General features: G+C 51.3%; 1 long non-coding RNA gene across 2 annotated transcripts; it reads left to right on the top strand.

Annotated features, from left to right (window-relative positions):
• The first annotated feature begins 1,947 nt into the window (after positions 1 to 1,947).
• On the top strand, positions 1,948 to 4,353 carry LOC116578024. Of its 2 annotated transcripts, none has more exons than XR_004280699.1 (3): positions 1,948 to 1,988; positions 2,880 to 3,014; positions 3,749 to 4,353. It is a non-coding gene; the product is annotated as an uncharacterized LOC116578024 (long non-coding RNA). The 2 variants fall into 2 exon arrangements; XR_004280698.1 differs by lacking the exon at positions 1,948 to 1,988 and adding an exon at positions 2,007 to 2,253.
• Positions 4,354 to 5,218: the final 865 nt, after the last annotated feature.

The raw sequence follows: 5,218 nt of genomic DNA on the forward strand, positions 1-5,218 counted from the left end.
TTCTGAATTTTCGGAACAGAGTTTGTCGGACCGGAGAGCAGATGGAGGCAGGGCGAGGTGGCAAGCTTGCTATCCAGGCTGGAAAATGCCGATTTCCATTGTCTCCCAATGCCGAGGATGCAGGAAGGGTCGGGGAGAGTCCCTCTCGATCTTGCTATGTCCCCACACTCAGAAAAGCCTTGCGGTGGTGGGTGTCCAACCCTCTTCCTTCAACCTTTAGAATCTCAGCTTCGGCTGGTTCTGTCCTTCCTGCTCTTATTCCCAGTCCTATTTCTATAAGCAGATCCTTTGCTTCTGGAAAGGTAGCATCTGCCCGGAAATGGGAACTGGCAAGCGACTGGCAAGGGGCATCTGACGTGGGCAGCGTGTCGGCACCTGAGGAACAGAGAGATACCTATTTCTGTAGACGAATCAGGAACAAGGCTGTGAAGGGGATTTTGAGGAACTGTGGCACCAAACAACATTTTTGCAAACTTTACTTTGAAATTTATATCTAAACCTAAAATTGCCCTTAAAAAGTCTATTAGTTTTAAAAAAAAATGAAAATTTTTAAAAATGCAAAAAACTGATATCAAGAGAATAATTTCTATTTTCCCCTCGGCTGCTAAATCCTAATGCAGGAATATACTAGAAAGTACTGGAAGAATCCTAGGTATCAGTCAAATTTGCCTTCAAGCGGCTTCCAGTGATTGAAACAGTTGTATTGAAGAGGATGCCGAGAAAGCGCACTGGCGCGACAATCAGGAGACCGACCCTGAACGAGGCTCCTCTCACCTTGCGAGATCTTGCTCAGGTCAATGAACCGCCCAGAGCCTGGGCAGGGACAGGAGGCTGGTTGAGAGTCATCGGGGACATTTCCAGTGTTCCTTATGAAGATTCCATTCTTGGGCAAGTAAACACACAGAGCCATGGGGTTTTGGAGTCCCTTGGGCAGTGCACCCCAGAATTTTATGTGGAGCAAGAGAACTTTTTTTTTTTTTTATGATTTTATTTATTTATTTGACAGAGACAGCGAGAGAATGAGCACAAGCAGGGGGAGTGGGAGAGGGAGAAGCAGGCTTCCTACTGAGCAGGGAACCCTACGTGAGGCTTGATCCCAGGACCCTGAGATCATGACTTGAGCCAAAGGCAGATGTTTAACAACTGAGCCACCCAGGTGACCCCTCCATGGGTTAATCCAGATGGTCATTTTCTACTTTTTCTGTGCACGATATTGGATTTCCATTTACTCTGTGAAGATGGCAAAGATATTTCTTTTAAGTGAAATGTATTTAAGCGAACAAGTGAGTTGGTTTATAGGGAAAAAAATGTTAATGCTACAAATGGAACCTCGACGTGGCAAAAAAAAAATTGGGCATGTGCCCACAAACACAGGTGTATGTGAGGTTTGGAGATTTTTGTTTACGTATTTAGGGGATTACGATTTTTTTGTTGTTTATTATTAGTTACTTGTTTCCTTATTTAGGGCTTGAGAATACCCATTGTCCTGTCTCTGAATCGCAAGGGAGCTTTAAAAGGATTGGGTTTCTCCCCACTGTGAATGTCAAAGTCACTTGAGTTCTGGGGGTCTCTCTGGCTCAATCCCTTCAGTTGCCGCATCTGACCACTAGATGGGGCTTCTCCCTCGGTGTCTGGTTAATGGGTGCTTTCTCGCTCTGAAAGGCCACCATTTTCCGAGCTTAATCCAACCCTTCTGGATTAATAGAATCCACACATGTTCCCTAGCATTCAGGCCTCACGTCTGCTGTCCCCTCCTCAGGGAGCCCTCCCGCTCCCCTCCATCTGAGCCTGTGTTATCACCGACATGGTGCTTGAACCTGAGTTTTAGGTATGTGCTAAGTGGTTCTGCAGTGTTCCCTCCTCGGACCTGCCCACTGGAAGGTGAATTCCTTGAGGGCAGGGGCTCAGGCCAGCACAGCCCCTGGCGCATACGGTTGGTTCAACGGCTGAGCTCGGGGCCCTCCCGCGGATCTCAGCCAAGGTGGCAGGTGACCATGAAAGAGGACTGGTGTTAAGAGTCAGGCGAACTTGATTTCACATGTCAGGCTTACGGGCACCCGGGTGGCTCCAGTGGCTCAGATGTATGGCTCTTCGCCCGCGGGTGGGTGATTTGGGGCAAGTAATTTGGATTTTCCAAGGCTCCACCTTCCCCTGTGTGCAGTGGGGGAAGAAGGGGTCACGTTCACTGGGTCATTCTGAGGGCTGAGGGGGAGGTCATTTCCATCAAGTGGCCGACCCGGCACCTGGCCCGAGGTGAGAAATGCACAGATCTGAGGGGTTTCCCACCCTCTCCCTGGCAGAAGTTTTGACTTGACTTTCTGTTTTCACGGAAAGTGATTCTGTAAAATGCTTCTCTCCACCCTTCCAAAAATACCAGCTGATGCGCACCTCATAATCTGGACCCTCCTCCCAACCCTAACCTCCATCCCTTATGCCCCTCCAGCCTCCTGCTTGTCGTCTTGGGCTCCTCTCAGCTTCTGAAACTCACCTCAGAGCCTTTCCACCTGCTGGTCCCCCAGCCTGAAAACATCTGCTTGAGGCCTTTCCCTGGGGAACTCTCACTCATTCATCAGGGCTGGATTTAAACACCACCTCCTCCAGGAAGCCCTCCCTACCTGCTGGTCCCCCAGCCTGAAAACATCTGCTTGAGGCCTTTCCCTGGGGAACTCTCACTCATTCATCAGGGCTGGATTTAAACACCACCTCCTCCAGGAAGCCCTCCCTGATCACACACTCCACTGGGTCAGCCGCCCCGCTAAGGCTCCGCTGTTCCAACTTTCGTTTACTTTCCCATTATCTAGCTTTCCCATTATTTGTTGACTTATAACTTGTTCGTGGACAATATCTGAAAGTTGGAGTGGTTTGGTTTTCGACTACAGGTAGAAAATCTGTCCTCATAGCCTCAGAGCAGCGGGGCTGACACGCTCTGCCCGGAATATGCCAGATCCTGCAGGAGCCTGCATCTGTGCCCTGGGCCTGGGTGAGGAGCTCTTGCTTCCCTAAATGGCCCCCAGGTGAATTACGGATGTGCCTCTATTAAAACAAGAAACTTATTTGACAGTTAAGGTTTGTGAATTCGTAGAACAGGATCTCTGTGGCTGAGAGATTCATTCCCAAGGACAGAAAGGCAGTAGGAAGTGGGCAGTGCGTTCCCAGATTCGAGGCTGGGAGCCGAAACATGTGGAACCCTGCCGCACTCACCCCTACTCCCAGCCCCCCCCGCCCCCCCCCCCGGCCTCCAACGTGTGGGCTCCAGCCCTGCTGTCCCGGGCTGCCCTCTCCCTGCGCCTCCCTCTGCCTCTGCCCTTCCCTGCCCCTCTTCCCCATCCCAGAGTCCATCCGCGGTGAAAGATTTTGGAGGTAATTGCTAGATTCCGCACATTTTTTTTTTTCTTCTTGGCCAGAGACGGTGGGATTTCAGAGCAATCTGCCATGTTCTCTGGCCAAAGAAGTGTCTCTGTTACATGTTTGCAGCTTAATTATCAGCCTCCTGATTGCAGCGTCCTCCCAGCGGGACACACCTGTTCTGCCTTTGGAAGCTTGGCGTTTGGAGTGTATGCGCCTCCGTGTGTGTGTGTGTGTGTGTGTGTGTGTGTGTGTGTGTGTTTTGCAGGGTTGTTTTTTTTTTCCCCCTGGAAAAAAAAAAATTCTGTTTGTCCAGGTAAACGTGTTTCACCCGTGAGGGACTTTTGGTGCTTCTTCTTTTAAAGAAACTAATTTTATTTGTCTTTGCACTGCTTTCCCAAAGGACGTCGCCTTCTCTCATCAAGAATGTGTGCCGAGGGTCGCAACGGAGAAGAGCTCTGGGAATGGCTTCCCTTTCTATCGTGATGTCTTCTCTGCTCCAGGGCACAGCAGCAGACAGACCGGATGGTGTCTTCTCCCCTCCTCAGGCTCCCCAGTGATATACCCTCTGAGTCTGAGCTGCAAGCCTCTCTCTGCCCCTTTGGGGACACTAGGAATCCATGGCAGGAGACTTCTGTGCTCGGATACCCGATGCTGTCCCTTTCTCGTGCCACAGCACGTCTGTCCACCAACCTCTCAGACTCTGCCCACACCCTCTGTCCTGTCTGGGACCCCCTACCCCACCCCTGGGCCACCCACAGCCTCTCCTTAGTCTCTGCTTCCCGGCCCAGCCCCTGGAGTCAGAGCATCTATTGACCACTCTGCTGAGTTCTGGACACCAGCCTTGTTTCTGGAGTCTTCCTCCCCCTTAATTCCTCATTTTCCTCATTCTAAAGCCTGGCGCCCCCTCGGCCCCTTCTCCGTCTCCATCCTGAGTTTCCAAAGCACAGCCCTTACCTGAACCCACATCCTAGTTCTTCAGAATGTACTGATTAAACAAACTGTTGCTCCCTAGGTTGGTCTATGATGAAAGTGGCTCTTGCGTTAGATGCAGATCTTTCAAGAAGTAGGACAACCATAGCTAACATGTATTGTACCTTACTCTGTGCCGGATCTTGGCGGAGAGCCCTGTTCAGGTGTCTTCATTAATCCCCATGACAACCCAGCGGGTGATTCCTGATATCCTTTTACTGTGTGAGGAGGGGGAGGGGCAGTGGGACCTGGAAACAAACACAAGCCATCCGACTTCAGAGCTTCCAGAATTAAATGAGATGTGGTGCCCTGTCCTGAGAGCTGATCTCGAGGCTATTTCTGGCAGGTTCTCAAATTCGCCATTGGTGGGGTCTGCTTTGAGATCCTTACGCGAACTTTGTGTGGGGAGTGTCTTCTGTTGTGACTGGACAAAGTGGGGGGCTGGGCTTCATCCTCAGGGTCAGCGGTGGGAAGAGGAGTCTGCAAGACCCGCCCCTCCATCTTCAGGGAGGCGCCCCTCCATCCCTGCGAAACCCAGCCAGTCGGCTCCTTCTGGACCAGCGGACAGCCTCCCTCCGGCTCCTCCTCACCCCCCTGAGCTGTGGTCCGGGAGGCTCTTGTCAAAAGTGAGTCTGGGGGAGCCTGGGTGGCTCAGTGGGTTAAGCGTCTGCCTTCGGCTCAGGTCATGATCTCCAGGTCCTGGAATCGAGCCCTGCATCAGGCTCTCTGCTCGGCGGGGAGCCTGTTTCCTCCTCTCTCTCTCTCTCTCTCTCTCTCTCTCGGCCTGCCTGTCTGCCTACTTGTGATCTCTGTCTGTCAAATAAATAAAATCTTGGAAAAAAAAAAAAAGTGAGTCTGGCCTGCCTTACCCCACAGCTTCCAAAATGAAGTTCAAAATCCT

The sequence above is a fragment of the Mustela erminea genome, chromosome 18 (genome assembly GCF_009829155.1).
Source record: "Mustela erminea isolate mMusErm1 chromosome 18, mMusErm1.Pri, whole genome shotgun sequence".
NCBI lineage: Eukaryota > Metazoa > Chordata > Mammalia > Carnivora > Mustelidae > Mustela > Mustela erminea.